Consider the following 21,604-nt stretch of genomic DNA (forward strand, 5'->3'; position numbering starts at 1 on the left):
AATGGAGCAAAATGGAGCCCAATCGAACCGACTCGAAGCGAATTGATCTGATTCAAGCCTAATCGGGTCGAATGGCGTGAAAATGCGATGACTCGAACAGAATCAAAGATTAGAGAAGGGGAGGGGAGCGTCTGGGAGGGTAGAACAGAATAGAATAGAACAGTACATAATAGAAGGAACAGAAGATAGCACAGTACGGTAGAGCAGAGTAAAGTAGAGAAGAGTAGAGTCGAATAGAGTGGAATAGTGCAGAATAGAGCTGAATAGAGCCAATTCTAGCCGAATCGAGCCCAATGGAAACAAAACGTGATGAATCGCGTCGAATAGCGTCCAATCGAATCCATTAGAATAGATTAGAGTAGGGTAGGGTAGAACAGAATAGAGTAGAATCGAGTCGAATGGAGTTGCATAGAGAAAACTAGAGTAGAAAAGAGTCGAATCGAGCCGAATAAGGCTGAACCAAGTCGAACTGAGTTGAAACAAGCTGAATCGAAGCGATTCAAGCCAAATCGAGCTGAATCGAGCTGATGGTGCCGAATGAGCCGATTCAAGCATCATCGCGTCCAATCCCATTGAAATGCTTTGAATCGAATCCAATTGAATAGATTCGAAAAGGTTAGGGTAGGGTGGTTTTGGATAGGGTAGACTAGGGTAGATGAAAGCAGACTAGAGTAGAGTAGACCAGAGAAGTCTAGAGTAGTAGCCTAGACCAGACAGCTGGACCAGCCAGACTAGTGGTATAGATCAGTAGGCTAGACAACTAGCCTTGAAGAGTACCCTTGCCCTGACAAGTCCCCTAAATTCTGAATCTGAACTACTCCCCTTGCCTTAACTAGTATCCTGAACTAGGAGCCTTGTCTGAACTACTCCCCTTAACTAGTAGCCTTGCCTTAAGTAATAGTCTTAATGTCTACCCTTGCCTTCCTAGTACCCTGAACTAGTAGCCCAGCCTTAACTAGGACCCTGGCCTTCACCAGTAGCCTTAACTAGTACCCTGGCCTTCACTCGTACCCTTGCCTCAACTAGTACCCTTCACTAGTACCCTCGCATTAACTAGTAGTCTTAACTAGTACCTGGCCTTCTCAGTCCCCATAAGTCCTACCCTGGCCTTAACCAGCTGCCTTAACTGGTACCCTGGTCTGAACTAGTAGTATTCACTTGTACCCTTGAATCCACTGGTAGCCTAAACTAGTCGCCTTGCCTTAAGTAGTAGCCTTCACTTGTACCTTGCCTTAACTAGTATCCTTAACTAGTACCTATGCCTTAACTAGTACTCTTAACTAGTACAGCGGCCAGAACGAGCAGCCTGAACTAGTAGCCTTGTCTGAATTAGTACCCTGAACTAGTAGCCTTGCTTTAAGTAATCGTCTTAACGTCTGCCCTTGCCTTCCTAGTACCCTTAACTAGTAGCCAAGCCTTAACTACTACCCCTAACTAGTAGCCTTGCCTTAACTAGTACCCTTGCCTTAACCAGTTGCCTTAAGTAATACCCCGGCCTTAACGAGAAGTATCAACTTGTAAACTTGCATCCAATAGTAGCCTTAACTAGTACTCTTGCCTTAAGTAGTGGCCTGAACTACTACTCGTGCCTTAGCTAGTACTCTGAACTAGTACAGTGCCCCTAACTAGTATCCTGAACTAGTAGCCTTCTCTAAACTAGTACCCTTAACTAGTAGCCTTGCCTTCACTAGTACCCTGGCCTTCGCCAGTAGCCTTAACTAAGACCCTGGCCTTCACTGGTAGCCTTAAATAGTACCCTTAACTAGTACCCTCGCATTTAGTCTGAACTAGTACCCTGGCCGTATCAGTACCCAGAACTACTACCCTTGCCGTAACCAGTTGCCTTAACTAGTACCCTGGCCCTAACTAGTAGTATTCACTTGTAATCTTGCATCAACTAGTAGCCTTAACTAGTACTCCTGCCTTAAGCAGTGGCCTTTATTTCTACCTTGCCTTAACTAGCAGCCTTAACTAGCACACGTGCCTTTACTAGTACTCTTAACTAGTACAGTGCCCCTAACTAGTCTCCTGAACTGGTAGCCTTGTCCTAACTAGTACCCTTAACTAGGAGCCTTGCCTTAAGGAATAGTCTTAATGGCTACCCTTGCCTGAACAAGTACCCTTAACTAGTACCCTTGCATTAACTAGTATTCTTAACTAGTACCCTGGCCTTATCAGTACCCATAACTACTACCCTTGCCTTAACCAGTTGCCTTACCTAGCAACCTGGACTTAGCCAGTAGTATTAACATGTACCCTTGCATCGACTAGTAGACTTAACTAGGACTCTTGCCTGAAGTAGTGGCCTTAACACGTTCCTTGCCTTCCTAGTAGCCTTAACTAGTACTCTGAACTAGTACAGTGGCCCTAACTAGTATTCTGAACTAGAAGCCTTGTGGTAACTAGTACCCTTAACTAGTCGCCTTGCCTTAAGGAACAGTCTTAAAGTCTACCCTTCCCTTACTAGTCCTCTTAACTAGTAGCAAAACCTTAACTAGCACACTGAAGTAGTAGCCTTGCATGGACTAGTAGCCCAGCCTTAACTAGTACCCTGGCCGTCACTAGTACCCTTGCCTCCACTAGTACCCTGGCATTAACTAGTGGTCTTAACTAGTACCCTTGCCTCCACTAGTACCCTGGCATTAACTAGTAGTCTTAACTAGTACCCTGGCCTTATCGCTACCCATAACTACTACCCTTGCCTTGACCAGTTGCCTTAACTAGTACCCTGGCCTTAATGAGTAGTATGAACTTGTACCCTTGCATCAACTAGTAGCCTAAACTAATACGCTTGCCTGAAGTCGTAGCCTTCACTTGTACCTTGCCTTCCTAGTAGCCTTAACTAGTACCCGTCCATGAACTAGTACTCTTAACTAGTACAGTGGCCCTAACTAGTAGCCTGAACTAGTTCCCTTGCCTGAGGTAGTCCCTTTTCCAAACTAGTACCCTTCTTGAGTACCCCTATGGAGTAGGGTATGGTACAGTAGGGTGTCCTAAGGTAGGGTAGCACACGGTAGAACAGAGAAAACAGAATCCAATAGAATAGAAGAGGATAAGTCAGGATAGCTTAGTTTCGTGTAGGGTATGGTAGAGTAGCATCGGATGGGATAGAGAAAAGAGAAAACGAGAATCCAATACAACAGAATCGAAAAGAAGAGACTAGATGAGGAAAGACTAGGGCGGGATAGGGTTCTGTAGAATAGAAGAGCGTAGAATGGTGTGGAATGGAGTCAAATGCAGTCAAACCGAGATGAATAGACTAGAAAAGAGTTGAATAGAGCGGAATAGCACCGAATAGGGACATATAGGGCTGAGTCGAGCCCAATCGAGCCCAATCGAGCCCAATCAAGTCAAATCGACCAGATTCGAGCTGAATGGAGCCGAATGGAGCTGGAATGAGCCAAATAGAGACCAAGAAAATGAGCCAAGCTAGATCGAGCCAAATCGCACCTAATCGCATCCTATTGCATCGAATCTCGTCGAAGTCCATGCAATCCCACCAAAACCCATCGGATCTCATGAAATCTCACCGAATCCCGTCCAATTGTGTCCAATCGGGTCGAATCGAATGCAATCGAATTCAATAGAACAGCTTAGAGTAGTGTAGGTTAGGCTGGGATTCAATAGGGTAGGGCACAGAGGAATAGACTAGAGAAGCGTAGAGTAGAAGAGAATACAAAGAGTAGAATGGAGTAGAGTGGAGTAGAGTAGACTAGTCAGAGTCGAGTAGTGCAGAATAGAGATGAATAGATCCCATTCGAGCTGAATCGAGTCGAATGGAGAGGACATGAGACAAATCTCAATGAATCGAATAGATTAGAGTAGGGTGGGGGAGAAGAGAAGAGAATAGTGTAGAATGGAGTCGAACAGAGTGGAATGGTGTGGAATGGAGTCGAATGGAGCCAAATAGAGACGAATAAAGTAGAAAAGAGTTGAATAGAGCTGAACAGGGCCGGATAAGTTTGGATCGAGCCTAATGATGCTGAATCGAGCAGAATCGAGCCAAATTGACCCGATTCAAGCCAAAGAGAGCTAAATCAAGCCAAATTCAAGCCTAATCCCATGGAATCGCCTTGAAAGGCATTGAATCGAATGGAATAGATTAGAGTAGAGGAGGGTAGAGTAGGAGGGGTTAGACTAGAACAGAACAGAACACAAGAGAAAGAATCGAATCGAATGAAGTAGAGACGAGTACAGTAGAATAGAGTCCAATAGAGTTGAATAGAGCCAAACAGAGCTGAATGCAGCTGAATCCACCAAATTCGAGGTGAATCGAGAAGAATCATGTCGAATCGCGTTGAAAAGTGTCGAATCCAATCCACTAGTTTAGTGTAGGGCAGGTAAGATGAGGGGAGGGGAGGGTAGAAAAGAATAGATTAGAATAGACCAGAAAGAATAGAGAAGAGTAGACTAGAGTCAAATCGAGTCAAATCCTGCCGAAAAGAGCCGAATAGAGAGGAAAAGGGCCAAGTCCAGCCGAATCGAGTTGAATTCGCACAAAAAGGAGCTGATTCGAGCCGATATGACCTGAATCAGGTCGAATCCCGTTCAAGTCTGTTGAATAGAATAGAACAGATTACAGTAGACTAAGTTAGAGTAGGGTAGGATAGACCAAAATGCAGTAGAACAGAACAGGATAGAAGAGAACTGAAAGAATAGAATAGGGTCGAGTAGTGCAGAGTCTAGAAGAATAGAGTTGAATATTGCCGACTAGAGCAAAATAGAGCCCAAAAGACCCAACGTGATAGAAATCAAGATGAATGGCGCCGAATCCCGCGGAATCATGCTGGATCTCGTCGAATCCCGTTGAATTGCATTGAATCCCATCCATTCAAGTCCAATCCAATCGAATCGAGAGAAGGGTAGAGTACAAGACAATAGACTAGAGAAGAATACAGTCGGATGGAGTAGAATGGTGTAGAATGGAGTTGAAAAGAGATAATAGAGTTGAGTAGACTCATAGAGCCATATAGAGTTGAGTAGAGCCTATTCAAGCTGAATAGAGCTGACCAGGGCGAAATGGAGCCGATTAGAACTGAATCGAACCGATTGGAGCCCAAGAGGGATGAATGGAGTACAACGGAGCCGACTGGAGCCGAATCGCATCGAAATGCGTGGAATCGAATCCAGTGGAATAGATTAGAGTAGGGTTGGTTAAAATAGAGTAGAAGAGAATTGAACACAGTAAAAGAGAATAAAAAGAATACAAGAGAATCGAGTCCAAAAGGTTAGAGCAGAGCAGAATAGTGTAGAGTAGAACAGAGTCGAATAGAGTCGAATCGAGCCAAATGGAGAAGAAACAAGGCAAATCGCGTTGAATCCCCTCGAACCAATTCCAGTCAATTAGGGTAGGGTAGAGTAAAACAGTGTTGAGTGGAGTAGAATGCTGTGCAACACAATCGAATGGAGTCGAAAAGGGGAGAAAAGAGCCGAATAGAGCCGAATAGTGCTGAAGAGGGCCGAAGAGGGCCGAATCGAGCCGAATTGAGCCTAATCCAGCTGAATCGACACTCTTCGAGCCAAGTGGAGCCGAATGGACATGAATCGAACCAATTCGACCTGAATCGTGTCCAAATTCATGGAATCGAATTGAACAGATTAGAGTAGGGGAGGTTCGGGTATGGCAGGGTGGAATAGAGTAGAGTAGCATAGAATAAAACAGAAGAGAATAGAAGAGAACAGAACAGTACAGAACGAATACAGAAAACAGTAGGCTAGAGTAGCGTAGAGGGAAACAGAGTAGAGAAGAATAGATTCGAACAGAGCTAAATAGAGCCAAACTGAGCCGAATCGTGTCCAAATGGGTTGAATCCAATCCAATCAAATGGATTAGAATAGATTAGAGTTGGGTAGCATAGGGTAGGGTAGAATAGAGTAGAACAGAGTAGAATAGAACAGAACAGAATAGGAAGAATAAAGAAAATAGAGAAGAGTAGACTAGAGTACGATAGAGTAGGCTAGTGTAGAATAGGGTAGACGCGAATACAGCTGAATAGAGCCGAATGGAGTCGAAATGAGAGGAATCACGTCTAATCGATTCGAGTAAATTAGAGTGGTGTAGGATAGAGTAGAGCAGAATAGTGTAGAATGGTGTGGAATAAATAGAATGGAGTCAAATAGAGACAAAAAGAGTAGAGAAGAGTCGAATAGAGCAGAATAGGGCCGAAAGAGGCGGAATTGAGCAGAATCGAAGCAATTCAAGCCAAACGAACCGAATAGAGCCAAATGGAATCGAATCGAGCTGATTCAAGCTTAGTCACGTCGAGTCCCGTTCAATGCATCCAATCCAATCCAAACGTATAGATTAGAGAAGCGGAGAGGAGGGTGGAATAGAATAGAGTAGACTAGAATAGAAGAGATTAGAACAGAATAGAAGGAATAGAATAGAGTAGAAAAGAGTAGGGTCGAATAGACTCGAATAGAGTCGATTAGAGACGAAGAGGCCCAATAGAGACGAATAGAGAAAACAGAGCTGAATGGAGCCGAATAGAGACGTAAAGGAGCCATATAGAGCCGATTCGCACCTAATCGAGCTGAATCAAGCAGAATCACGCCGACTGTCACTGAATAGCGTCGAATCACATCGAATCACGTCGAATCGCATCAAATCACATGGTTTTGTGTCGGACCGGGTCGAATCGCTTCGGATCGCATCGGATTGCATCGAATGTCGTCGAATCACGACGAATCACGTCCCATCACGTCAAATAACTTCGAATTGCGTCCAATCTCCCAGAATTCTGCTGAATCACGTCGAATCGTATGGAATCTCGTCTAATCTCTTTGAATCCCGTCAAATGCCTTCGGACCTTGTCGAATCCCGTCGAATCCTGTCCAATGGCGTCGAAGTGAATCGAATTGAATCAAATCGATTCAAGTAGGGTGGGTTTGGGTGGGGTGCAGTAGGCTTGGGTAGGGTAGGATAGAACAGAGTCCAACAGAATAGGAGAGAACAGAACAGAAGAGAAAGAATCCAGCAGAATAGAATAGAGTAGAAAAGAGTCAGATAGTGCAGAACATAGCCGAATTGAGGCGAATGGAGACAAAACAAGATGAATCGCGTTGAATCGCTTCGAATCGGGTCCAATCGAATCCATTGGAATAGATTAGGGTAGGGAAGGGTAGACGAGAATAGAGGAGAATAGTCAGAATGGTGTGGAATGGATTAGAACGGAGCCGACTAGAGACGAATCGAGTAGAAAAGAGTCGAATAGAGCATAGTTGGGCCGAACAGGGCCAAAGAAGGCCTAATCGAGCAGAATCCAGCAGAATCGATGCCACTGGAGCTGAATGGAGCAAAATGGAGCCCAATCGAACCGACTCGAAGCGAATTGATCTGATTCAAGCCTAATCGGGTCGAATGGCGTGAAAATGCGATGACTCGAACAGAATCAAAGATTAGAGAAGGGGAGGGGAGCGTCTGGGAGGGTAGAACAGAATAGAATAGAACAGTACATAATAGAAGGAACAGAAGATAGCACAGTACGGTAGAGCAGAGTAAAGTAGAGAAGAGTAGAGTCGAATAGAGTGGAATAGTGCAGAATAGAGCTGAATAGAGCCAATTCTAGCCGAATCGAGCCCAATGGAAACAAAACGTGATGAATCGCGTCGAATAGCGTCCAATCGAATCCATTAGAATAGATTAGAGTAGGGTAGGGTAGAACAGAATAGAGTAGAATCGAGTCGAATGGAGTTGCATAGAGAAAACTAGAGTAGAAAAGAGTCGAATCGAGCCGAATAAGGCTGAACCAAGTCGAACTGAGTTGAAACAAGCTGAATCGAAGCGATTCAAGCCAAATCGAGCTGAATCGAGCTGATGGTGCCGAATGAGCCGATTCAAGCATCATCGCGTCCAATCCCATTGAAATGCTTTGAATCGAATCCAATTGAATAGATTCGAAAAGGTTAGGGTAGGGTGGTTTTGGATAGGGTAGACTAGGGTAGATGAAAGCAGACTAGAGTAGAGTAGACCAGAGAAGTCTAGAGTAGTAGCCTAGACCAGACAGCTGGACCAGCCAGACTAGTGGTATAGATCAGTAGGCTAGACAACTAGCCTTGAAGAGTACCCTTGCCCTGACAAGTCCCCTAAATTCTGAATCTGAACTACTCCCCTTGCCTTAACTAGTATCCTGAACTAGGAGCCTTGTCTGAACTACTCCCCTTAACTAGTAGCCTTGCCTTAAGTAATAGTCTTAATGTCTACCCTTGCCTTCCTAGTACCCTGAACTAGTAGCCCAGCCTTAACTAGGACCCTGGCCTTCACCAGTAGCCTTAACTAGTACCCTGGCCTTCACTCGTACCCTTGCCTCAACTAGTACCCTTCACTAGTACCCTCGCATTAACTAGTAGTCTTAACTAGTACCTGGCCTTCTCAGTCCCCATAAGTCCTACCCTGGCCTTAACCAGCTGCCTTAACTGGTACCCTGGTCTGAACTAGTAGTATTCACTTGTACCCTTGAATCCACTGGTAGCCTAAACTAGTCGCCTTGCCTTAAGTAGTAGCCTTCACTTGTACCTTGCCTTAACTAGTATCCTTAACTAGTACCTATGCCTTAACTAGTACTCTTAACTAGTACAGCGGCCAGAACGAGCAGCCTGAACTAGTAGCCTTGTCTGAATTAGTACCCTGAACTAGTAGCCTTGCTTTAAGTAATCGTCTTAACGTCTGCCCTTGCCTTCCTAGTACCCTTAACTAGTAGCCAAGCCTTAACTACTACCCCTAACTAGTAGCCTTGCCTTAACTAGTACCCTTGCCTTAACCAGTTGCCTTAAGTAATACCCCGGCCTTAACGAGAAGTATCAACTTGTAAACTTGCATCCAATAGTAGCCTTAACTAGTACTCTTGCCTTAAGTAGTGGCCTGAACTACTACTCGTGCCTTAGCTAGTACTCTGAACTAGTACAGTGCCCCTAACTAGTATCCTGAACTAGTAGCCTTCTCTAAACTAGTACCCTTAACTAGTAGCCTTGCCTTCACTAGTACCCTGGCCTTCGCCAGTAGCCTTAACTAAGACCCTGGCCTTCACTGGTAGCCTTAAATAGTACCCTTAACTAGTACCCTCGCATTTAGTCTGAACTAGTACCCTGGCCGTATCAGTACCCAGAACTACTACCCTTGCCGTAACCAGTTGCCTTAACTAGTACCCTGGCCCTAACTAGTAGTATTCACTTGTAATCTTGCATCAACTAGTAGCCTTAACTAGTACTCCTGCCTTAAGCAGTGGCCTTTATTTCTACCTTGCCTTAACTAGCAGCCTTAACTAGCACACGTGCCTTTACTAGTACTCTTAACTAGTACAGTGCCCCTAACTAGTCTCCTGAACTGGTAGCCTTGTCCTAACTAGTACCCTTAACTAGGAGCCTTGCCTTAAGGAATAGTCTTAATGGCTACCCTTGCCTGAACAAGTACCCTTAACTAGTACCCTTGCATTAACTAGTATTCTTAACTAGTACCCTGGCCTTATCAGTACCCATAACTACTACCCTTGCCTTAACCAGTTGCCTTACCTAGCAACCTGGACTTAGCCAGTAGTATTAACATGTACCCTTGCATCGACTAGTAGACTTAACTAGGACTCTTGCCTGAAGTAGTGGCCTTAACACGTTCCTTGCCTTCCTAGTAGCCTTAACTAGTACTCTGAACTAGTACAGTGGCCCTAACTAGTATTCTGAACTAGAAGCCTTGTGGTAACTAGTACCCTTAACTAGTCGCCTTGCCTTAAGGAACAGTCTTAAAGTCTACCCTTCCCTTACTAGTCCTCTTAACTAGTAGCAAAACCTTAACTAGCACACTGAAGTAGTAGCCTTGCATGGACTAGTAGCCCAGCCTTAACTAGTACCCTGGCCGTCACTAGTACCCTTGCCTCCACTAGTACCCTGGCATTAACTAGTGGTCTTAACTAGTACCCTTGCCTCCACTAGTACCCTGGCATTAACTAGTAGTCTTAACTAGTACCCTGGCCTTATCGCTACCCATAACTACTACCCTTGCCTTGACCAGTTGCCTTAACTAGTACCCTGGCCTTAATGAGTAGTATGAACTTGTACCCTTGCATCAACTAGTAGCCTAAACTAATACGCTTGCCTGAAGTCGTAGCCTTCACTTGTACCTTGCCTTCCTAGTAGCCTTAACTAGTACCCGTCCATGAACTAGTACTCTTAACTAGTACAGTGGCCCTAACTAGTAGCCTGAACTAGTTCCCTTGCCTGAGGTAGTCCCTTTTCCAAACTAGTACCCTTCTTGAGTACCCCTATGGAGTAGGGTATGGTACAGTAGGGTGTCCTAAGGTAGGGTAGCACACGGTAGAACAGAGAAAACAGAATCCAATAGAATAGAAGAGGATAAGTCAGGATAGCTTAGTTTCGTGTAGGGTATGGTAGAGTAGCATCGGATGGGATAGAGAAAAGAGAAAACGAGAATCCAATACAACAGAATCGAAAAGAAGAGACTAGATGAGGAAAGACTAGGGCGGGATAGGGTTCTGTAGAATAGAAGAGCGTAGAATGGTGTGGAATGGAGTCAAATGCAGTCAAACCGAGATGAATAGACTAGAAAAGAGTTGAATAGAGCGGAATAGCACCGAATAGGGACATATAGGGCTGAGTCGAGCCCAATCGAGCCCAATCGAGCCCAATCAAGTCAAATCGACCAGATTCGAGCTGAATGGAGCCGAATGGAGCTGGAATGAGCCAAATAGAGACCAAGAAAATGAGCCAAGCTAGATCGAGCCAAATCGCACCTAATCGCATCCTATTGCATCGAATCTCGTCGAAGTCCATGCAATCCCACCAAAACCCATCGGATCTCATGAAATCTCACCGAATCCCGTCCAATTGTGTCCAATCGGGTCGAATCGAATGCAATCGAATTCAATAGAACAGCTTAGAGTAGTGTAGGTTAGGCTGGGATTCAATAGGGTAGGGCACAGAGGAATAGACTAGAGAAGCGTAGAGTAGAAGAGAATACAAAGAGTAGAATGGAGTAGAGTGGAGTAGAGTAGACTAGTCAGAGTCGAGTAGTGCAGAATAGAGATGAATAGATCCCATTCGAGCTGAATCGAGTCGAATGGAGAGGACATGAGACAAATCTCAATGAATCGAATAGATTAGAGTAGGGTGGGGGAGAAGAGAAGAGAATAGTGTAGAATGGAGTCGAACAGAGTGGAATGGTGTGGAATGGAGTCGAATGGAGCCAAATAGAGACGAATAAAGTAGAAAAGAGTTGAATAGAGCTGAACAGGGCCGGATAAGTTTGGATCGAGCCTAATGATGCTGAATCGAGCAGAATCGAGCCAAATTGACCCGATTCAAGCCAAAGAGAGCTAAATCAAGCCAAATTCAAGCCTAATCCCATGGAATCGCCTTGAAAGGCATTGAATCGAATGGAATAGATTAGAGTAGAGGAGGGTAGAGTAGGAGGGGTTAGACTAGAACAGAACAGAACACAAGAGAAAGAATCGAATCGAATGAAGTAGAGACGAGTACAGTAGAATAGAGTCCAATAGAGTTGAATAGAGCCAAACAGAGCTGAATGCAGCTGAATCCACCAAATTCGAGGTGAATCGAGAAGAATCATGTCGAATCGCGTTGAAAAGTGTCGAATCCAATCCACTAGTTTAGTGTAGGGCAGGTAAGATGAGGGGAGGGGAGGGTAGAAAAGAATAGATTAGAATAGACCAGAAAGAATAGAGAAGAGTAGACTAGAGTCAAATCGAGTCAAATCCTGCCGAAAAGAGCCGAATAGAGAGGAAAAGGGCCAAGTCCAGCCGAATCGAGTTGAATTCGCACAAAAAGGAGCTGATTCGAGCCGATATGACCTGAATCAGGTCGAATCCCGTTCAAGTCTGTTGAATAGAATAGAACAGATTACAGTAGACTAAGTTAGAGTAGGGTAGGATAGACCAAAATGCAGTAGAACAGAACAGGATAGAAGAGAACTGAAAGAATAGAATAGGGTCGAGTAGTGCAGAGTCTAGAAGAATAGAGTTGAATATTGCCGACTAGAGCAAAATAGAGCCCAAAAGACCCAACGTGATAGAAATCAAGATGAATGGCGCCGAATCCCGCGGAATCATGCTGGATCTCGTCGAATCCCGTTGAATTGCATTGAATCCCATCCATTCAAGTCCAATCCAATCGAATCGAGAGAAGGGTAGAGTACAAGACAATAGACTAGAGAAGAATACAGTCGGATGGAGTAGAATGGTGTAGAATGGAGTTGAAAAGAGATAATAGAGTTGAGTAGACTCATAGAGCCATATAGAGTTGAGTAGAGCCTATTCAAGCTGAATAGAGCTGACCAGGGCGAAATGGAGCCGATTACAACTGAATCGAACCGATTGGAGCCCAAGAGGGATGAATGGAGTACAACGGAGCCGACTGGAGCCGAATCGCATCGAAATGCGTGGAATCGAATCCAGTGGAATAGATTAGAGTAGGGTTGGTTAAAATAGAGTAGAAGAGAATTGAACACAGTAAAAGAGAATAAAAAGAATACAAGAGAATCGAGTCCAAAAGGTTAGAGCAGAGCAGAATAGTGTAGAGTAGAACAGAGTCGAATAGAGTCGAATCGAGCCAAATGGAGAAGAAACAAGGCAAATCGCGTTGAATCCCCTCGAACCAATTCCAGTCAATTAGGGTAGGGTAGAGTAAAACAGTGTTGAGTGGAGTAGAATGCTGTGCAACACAATCGAATGGAGTCGAAAAGGGGAGAAAAGAGCCGAATAGAGCCGAATAGTGCTGAAGAGGGCCGAAGAGGGCCGAATCGAGCCGAATTGAGCCTAATCCAGCTGAATCGACACTCTTCGAGCCAAGTGGAGCCGAATGGACATGAATCGAACCAATTCGACCTGAATCGTGTCCAAATTCATGGAATCGAATTGAACAGATTAGAGTAGGGGAGGTTCGGGTATGGCAGGGTGGAATAGAGTAGAGTAGCATAGAATAAAACAGAAGAGAATAGAAGAGAACAGAACAGTACAGAACGAATACAGAAAACAGTAGGCTAGAGTAGCGTAGAGGGAAACAGAGTAGAGAAGAATAGATTCGAACAGAGCTAAATAGAGCCAAACTGAGCCGAATCGTGTCCAAATGGGTTGAATCCAATCCAATCAAATGGATTAGAATAGATTAGAGTTGGGTAGCATAGGGTAGGGTAGAATAGAGTAGAACAGAGTAGAATAGAACAGAACAGAATAGGAAGAATAAAGAAAATAGAGAAGAGTAGACTAGAGTACGATAGAGTAGGCTAGTGTAGAATAGGGTAGACGCGAATACAGCTGAATAGAGCCGAATGGAGTCGAAATGAGAGGAATCACGTCTAATCGATTCGAGTAAATTAGAGTGGTGTAGGATAGAGTAGAGCAGAATAGTGTAGAATGGTGTGGAATAAATAGAATGGAGTCAAATAGAGACAAAAAGAGTAGAGAAGAGTCGAATAGAGCAGAATAGGGCCGAAAGAGGCGGAATTGAGCAGAATCGAAGCAATTCAAGCCAAACGAACCGAATAGAGCCAAATGGAATCGAATCGAGCTGATTCAAGCTTAGTCACGTCGAGTCCCGTTCAATGCATCCAATCCAATCCAAACGTATAGATTAGAGAAGCGGAGAGGAGGGTGGAATAGAATAGAGTAGACTAGAATAGAAGAGATTAGAACAGAATAGAAGGAATAGAATAGAGTAGAAAAGAGTAGGGTCGAATAGACTCGAATAGAGTCGATTAGAGACGAAGAGGCCCAATAGAGACGAATAGAGAAAACAGAGCTGAATGGAGCCGAATAGAGACGTAAAGGAGCCATATAGAGCCGATTCGCACCTAATCGAGCTGAATCAAGCAGAATCACGCCGACTGTCACTGAATAGCGTCGAATCACATCGAATCACGTCGAATCGCATCAAATCACATGGTTTTGTGTCGGACCGGGTCGAATCGCTTCGGATCGCATCGGATTGCATCGAATGTCGTCGAATCACGACGAATCACGTCCCATCACGTCAAATAACTTCGAATTGCGTCCAATCTCCCAGAATTCTGCTGAATCACGTCGAATCGTATGGAATCTCGTCTAATCTCTTTGAATCCCGTCAAATGCCTTCGGACCTTGTCGAATCCCGTCGAATCCTGTCCAATGGCGTCGAAGTGAATCGAATTGAATCAAATCGATTCAAGTAGGGTGGGTTTGGGTGGGGTGCAGTAGGCTTGGGTAGGGTAGGATAGAACAGAGTCCAACAGAATAGGAGAGAACAGAACAGAAGAGAAAGAATCCAGCAGAATAGAATAGAGTAGAAAAGAGTCAGATAGTGCAGAACATAGCCGAATTGAGGCGAATGGAGACAAAACAAGATGAATCGCGTTGAATCGCTTCGAATCGGGTCCAATCGAATCCATTGGAATAGATTAGGGTAGGGAAGGGTAGACGAGAATAGAGGAGAATAGTCAGAATGGTGTGGAATGGATTAGAACGGAGCCGACTAGAGACGAATCGAGTAGAAAAGAGTCGAATAGAGCATAGTTGGGCCGAACAGGGCCAAAGAAGGCCTAATCGAGCAGAATCCAGCAGAATCGATGCCACTGGAGCTGAATGGAGCAAAATGGAGCCCAATCGAACCGACTCGAAGCGAATTGATCTGATTCAAGCCTAATCGGGTCGAATGGCGTGAAAATGCGATGACTCGAACAGAATCAAAGATTAGAGAAGGGGAGGGGAGCGTCTGGGAGGGTAGAACAGAATAGAATAGAACAGTACATAATAGAAGGAACAGAAGATAGCACAGTACGGTAGAGCAGAGTAAAGTAGAGAAGAGTAGAGTCGAATAGAGTGGAATAGTGCAGAATAGAGCTGAATAGAGCCAATTCTAGCCGAATCGAGCCCAATGGAAACAAAACGTGATGAATCGCGTCGAATAGCGTCCAATCGAATCCATTAGAATAGATTAGAGTAGGGTAGGGTAGAACAGAATAGAGTAGAATCGAGTCGAATGGAGTTGCATAGAGAAAACTAGAGTAGAAAAGAGTCGAATCGAGCCGAATAAGGCTGAACCAAGTCGAACTGAGTTGAAACAAGCTGAATCGAAGCGATTCAAGCCAAATCGAGCTGAATCGAGCTGATGGTGCCGAATGAGCCGATTCAAGCATCATCGCGTCCAATCCCATTGAAATGCTTTGAATCGAATCCAATTGAATAGATTCGAAAAGGTTAGGGTAGGGTGGTTTTGGATAGGGTAGACTAGGGTAGATGAAAGCAGACTAGAGTAGAGTAGACCAGAGAAGTCTAGAGTAGTAGCCTAGACCAGACAGCTGGACCAGCCAGACTAGTGGTATAGATCAGTAGGCTAGACAACTAGCCTTGAAGAGTACCCTTGCCCTGACAAGTCCCCTAAATTCTGAATCTGAACTACTCCCCTTGCCTTAACTAGTATCCTGAACTAGGAGCCTTGTCTGAACTACTCCCCTTAACTAGTAGCCTTGCCTTAAGTAATAGTCTTAATGTCTACCCTTGCCTTCCTAGTACCCTGAACTAGTAGCCCAGCCTTAACTAGGACCCTGGCCTTCACCAGTAGCCTTAACTAGTACCCTGGCCTTCACTCGTACCCTTGCCTCAACTAGTACCCTTCACTAGTACCCTCGCATTAACTAGTAGTCTTAACTAGTACCTGGCCTTCTCAGTCCCCATAAGTCCTACCCTGGCCTTAACCAGCTGCCTTAACTGGTACCCTGGTCTGAACTAGTAGTATTCACTTGTACCCTTGAATCCACTGGTAGCCTAAACTAGTCGCCTTGCCTTAAGTAGTAGCCTTCACTTGTACCTTGCCTTAACTAGTATCCTTAACTAGTACCTATGCCTTAACTAGTACTCTTAACTAGTACAGCGGCCAGAACGAGCAGCCTGAACTAGTAGCCTTGTCTGAATTAGTACCCTGAACTAGTAGCCTTGCTTTAAGTAATCGTCTTAACGTCTGCCCTTGCCTTCCTAGTACCCTTAACTAGTAGCCAAGCCTTAACTACTACCCCTAACTAGTAGCCTTGCCTTAACTAGTACCCTTGCCTTAACCAGTTGCCTTAAGTAATACCCCGGCCTTAACGAGAAGTATCAACTTGTAAACTTGCATCCAATAGTAGCCTTAACTAGTACTCTTGCCTTAAGTAGTGGCCTGAACTACTACTCGTGCCTTAGCTAGTACTCTGAACTAGTACAGTGCCCCTAACTAGTATCCTGAACTAGTAGCCTTCTCTAAACTAGTACCCTTAACTAGTAGCCTTGCCTTCACTAGTACCCTGGCCTTCGCCAGTAGCCTTAACTAAGACCCTGGCCTTCACTGGTAGCCTTAAATAGTACCCTTAACTAGTACCCTCGCATTTAGTCTGAACTAGTACCCTGGCCGTATCAGTACCCAGAACTACTACCCTTGCCGTAACCAGTTGCCTTAACTAGTACCCTGGCCCTAACTAGTAGTATTCACTTGTAATCTTGCATCAACTAGTAGCCTTAACTAGTACTCCTGCCTTAAGCAGTGGCCTTTATTTCTACCTTGCCTTAACTAGCAGCCTTAACTAGCACACGTGCCTTTACTAGTACTCTTAACTAGTACAGTGCCCCTAACTAGTCTCCTGAACTGGTAGCCTTGTCCTAACTAGTACCCTTAACTAGGAGCCTTGCCTTAAGGAATAGTCTTAATGGCTACCCTTGCCTGAACAAGTACCCTTAACTAGTACCCTTGCATTAACTAGTATTCTTAACTAGTACCCTGGCCTTATCAGTACCCATAACTACTACCCTTGCCTTAACCAGTTGCCTTACCTAGCAACCTGGACTTAGCCAGTAGTATTAACATGTACCCTTGCATCGACTAGTAGACTTAACTAGGACTCTTGCCTGAAGTAGTGGCCTTAACACGTTCCTTGCCTTCCTAGTAGCCTTAACTAGTACTCTGAACTAGTACAGTGGCCCTAACTAGTATTCTGAACTAGAAGCCTTGTGGTAACTAGTACCCTTAACTAGTCGCCTTGCCTTAAGGAACAGTCTTAAAGTCTACCCTTCCCTTACTAGTCCTCTTAACTAGTAGCAAAACCTTAACTAGCACACTGAAGTAGTAGCCTTGCATGGACTAGTAGCCCAGCCTTAACTAGTACCCTGGCCGTCACTAGTACCCTTGCCTCCACTAGTACCCTGGCATTAACTAGTGGTCTTAACTAGTACCCTTGCCTCCACTAGTACCCTGGCATTAACTAGTAGTCTTAACTAGTACCCTGGCCTTATCGCTACCCATAACTACTACCCTTGCCTTGACCAGTTGCCTTAACTAGTACCCTGGCCTTAATGAGTAGTATGAACTTGTACCCTTGCATCAACTAGTAGCCTAAACTAATACGCTTGCCTGAAGTCGTAGCCTTCACTTGTACCTTGCCTTCCTAGTAGCCTTAACTAGTACCCGTCCATGAACTAGTACTCTTAACTAGTACAGTGGCCCTAACTAGTAGCCTGAACTAGTTCCCTTGCCTGAGGTAGTCCCTTTTCCAAACTAGTACCCTTCTTGAGTACCCCTATGGAGTAGGGTATGGTACAGTAGGGTGTCCTAAGGTAGGGTAGCACACGGTAGAACAGAGAAAACAGAATCCAATAGAATAGAAGAGGATAAGTCAGGATAGCTTAGTTTCGTGTAGGGTATGGTAGAGTAGCATCGGATGGGATAGAGAAAAGAGAAAACGAGAATCCAATACAACAGAATCGAAAAGAAGAGACTAGATGAGGAAAGACTAGGGCGGGATAGGGTTCTGTAGAATAGAAGAGCGTAGAATGGTGTGGAATGGAGTCAAATGCAGTCAAACCGAGATGAATAGACTAGAAAAGAGTTGAATAGAGCGGAATAGCACCGAATAGGGACATATAGGGCTGAGTCGAGCCCAATCGAGCCCAATCGAGCCCAATCAAGTCAAATCGACCAGATTCGAGCTGAATGGAGCCGAATGGAGCTGGAATGAGCCAAATAGAGACCAAGAAAATGAGCCAAGCTAGATCGAGCCAAATCGCACCTAATCGCATCCTATTGCATCGAATCTCGTCGAAGTCCATGCAATCCCACCAAAACCCATCGGATCTCATGAAATCTCACCGAATCCCGTCCAATTGTGTCCAATCGGGTCGAATCGAATGCAATCGAATTCAATAGAACAGCTTAGAGTAGTGTAGGTTAGGCTGGGATTCAATAGGGTAGGGCACAGAGGAATAGACTAGAGAAGCGTAGAGTAGAAGAGAATACAAAGAGTAGAATGGAGTAGAGTGGAGTAGAGTAGACTAGTCAGAGTCGAGTAGTGCAGAATAGAGATGAATAGATCCCATTCGAGCTGAATCGAGTCGAATGGAGAGGACATGAGACAAATCTCAATGAATCGAATAGATTAGAGTAGGGTGGGGGAGAAGAGAAGAGAATAGTGTAGAATGGAGTCGAACAGAGTGGAATGGTGTGGAATGGAGTCGAATGGAGCCAAATAGAGACGAATAAAGTAGAAAAGAGTTGAATAGAGCTGAACAGGGCCGGATAAGTTTGGATCGAGCCTAATGATGCTGAATCGAGCAGAATCGAGCCAAATTGACCCGATTCAAGCCAAAGAGAGCTAAATCAAGCCAAATTCAAGCCTAATCCCATGGAATCGCCTTGAAAGGCATTGAATCGAATGGAATAGATTAGAGTAGAGGAGGGTAGAGTAGGAGGGGTTAGACTAGAACAGAACAGAACACAAGAGAAAGAATCGAATCGAATGAAGTAGAGACGAGTACAGTAGAATAGAGTCCAATAGAGTTGAATAGAGCCAAACAGAGCTGAATGCAGCTGAATCCACCAAATTCGAGGTGAATCGAGAAGAATCATGTCGAATCGCGTTGAAAAGTGTCGAATCCAATCCACTAGTTTAGTGTAGGGCAGGTAAGATGAGGGGAGGGGAGGGTAGAAAAGAATAGATTAGAATAGACCAGAAAGAATAGAGAAGAGTAGACTAGAGTCAAATCGAGTCAAATCCTGCCGAAAAGAGCCGAATAGAGAGGAAAAGGGCCAAGTCCAGCCGAATCGAGTTGAATTCGCACAAAAAGGAGCTGATTCGAGCCGATATGACCTGAATCAGGTCGAATCCCGTTCAAGTCTGTTGAATAGAATAGAACAGATTACAGTAGACTAAGTTAGAGTAGGGTAGGATAGACCAAAATGCAGTAGAACAGAACAGGATAGAAGAGAACTGAAAGAATAGAATAGGGTCGAGTAGTGCAGAGTCTAGAAGAATAGAGTTGAATATTGCCGACTAGAGCAAAATAGAGCCCAAAAGACCCAACGTGATAGAAATCAAGATGAATGGCGCCGAATCCCGCGGAATCATGCTGGATCTCGTCGAATCCCGTTGAATTGCATTGAATCCCATCCATTCAAGTCCAATCCAATCGAATCGAGAGAAGGGTAGAGTACAAGACAATAGACTAGAGAAGAATACAGTCGGATGGAGTAGAATGGTGTAGAATGGAGTTGAAAAGAGATAATAGAGTTGAGTAGACTCATAGAGCCATATAGAGTTGAGTAGAGCCTATTCAAGCTGAATAGAGCTGACCAGGGCGAAATGGAGCCGATTACAACTGAATCGAACCGATTGGAGCCCAAGAGGGATGAATGGAGTACAACGGAGCCGACTGGAGCCGAATCGCATCGAAATGCGTGGAATCGAATCCAGTGGAATAGATTAGAGTAGGGTTGGTTAAAATAGAGTAGAAGAGAATTGAACACAGTAAAAGAGAATAAAAAGAATACAAGAGAATCGAGTCCAAAAGGTTAGAGCAGAGCAGAATAGTGTAGAGTAGAACAGAGTCGAATAGAGTCGAATCGAGCCAAATGGAGAAGAAACAAGGCAAATCGCGTTGAATCCCCTCGAACCAATTCCAGTCAATTAGGGTAGGGTAGAGTAAAACAGTGTTGAGTGGAGTAGAATGCTGTGCAACACAATCGAATGGAGTCGAAAAGGGGAGAAAAGAGCCGAATAGAGCCGAATAGTGCTGAAGAGGGCCGAAGAGGGCCGAATCGAGCCGAATTGAGCCTAATCCAGCTGAATCGACACTCTTCGAGCCAAGTGGAGCCGAATGGACATGAATCGAACCAATTCGACCTGAATCGTGTCCAAATTCATGGAATCGAATTGAACAGATTAGAGTAGGGGAGGTTCGGGTATGGCAGGGTGGAATAGAGTAGAGTAGCATAGAATAAAACAGAAGAGAATAGAAGAGAACAGAACAGTACAGAACGAATACAGAAAACAGTAGGCTAGAGTAGCGTAGAGGGAAACAGAGTAGAGAAGAATAGATTCGAACAGAGCTAAATAGAGCCAAACTGAGCCGAATCGTGTCCAAATGGGTTGAATCCAATCCAATCAAATGGATTAGAAGAGATTAGAGTTGGGTAGCATAGGGTAGGGTAGAATAGAGTAGAATAGAACAGAACAGAATAGGAAGAATAAAGAAAATAGAGAAGAGTAGAGTACGATAGAGTAGGCTAGTGTAGAATAGGGTAGACGCGAATACAGCTGAATAGAGCCGAATGGAGTCGAAATGAGAGGAATCACGTCTAATCGATTCGAGTAAATTAGAGTGGTGTAGGATAGAGTAGAGCAGAATAGTGTAGAATGGTGTGGAATAAATAGAATGGAGTAGAATGGAGTCAAATAGAGACAAAAAGAGTAGAGAAGAGTCGAATAGAGCAGAATAGGGCCGAAAGAGGCGGAATTGAGCAGAATCGAAGCAATTCAAGCCAAACGAACCGAATAGAGCCAAATGGAATCGAATCGAGCTGATTCAAGCTTAATCACGTCGAGTCCCATTCAATGCATCCAATGCAATCCAAACGTATAGATTAGAGAAGCGGAGAGGAGGGTGGAATAGAATAGAGTAGACTAGAATAGAAGAGATTAGAACAGAATAGAAGGAATAGAATAGAGTAGAAAAGAGTAGGGTCGAATAGACTCGAATAGAGTCGATTAGAGACGAAGAGGCCCAATAGAGACGAATAGAGAAAACAGAGCTGAATGGAGCCAAATAGAGACGTAAAGGAGCCATATAGAGCCGATTCGCACCTAATCGAGCTGAATCAAGCAGAATCACGCCGACTGTCACTGAATAGCGTCGAATCACATCGAATCACGTCGAATCGCATCAAATCACATCGTTTTGTGTCGGACCGGGTCGAATCGCTTCGTATCGCATCGGATTGCATCGAATGTCGTCGAATCACGACGAATCACGTCCCATCACGTCAAATAACTTCGAATTGCGTCCAATCTCCCAGAATTCTGCTGAATCACGTCGAATCGTATGGAATCTCGTCTAATCTCTTTGAATCCCGTCAAATGCCTTCGGACCTTGTCGAATCCCGTCGAATCCTGTCCAATGGCGTGGAAGTGAACCGAATTGAATCAAATAGATTCAAGTAGGGTGGGTTTGGGTGGGGTGCAGTAGGCTTGGGTAGGGTAGGATAGAACAGAGTCCAACAGAATAGGAGAGAACAGAACAGAAGAGAAAGAATCCAGCAGAATAGAATAGAGTAGAAAAGAGTCAGATAGTGCAGAACATAGCCGAATTGA

The sequence above is a fragment of the Elephas maximus genome, chromosome 13, assembly GCF_024166365.1.
Source record: "Elephas maximus indicus isolate mEleMax1 chromosome 13, mEleMax1 primary haplotype, whole genome shotgun sequence".
NCBI lineage: Eukaryota > Metazoa > Chordata > Mammalia > Proboscidea > Elephantidae > Elephas > Elephas maximus.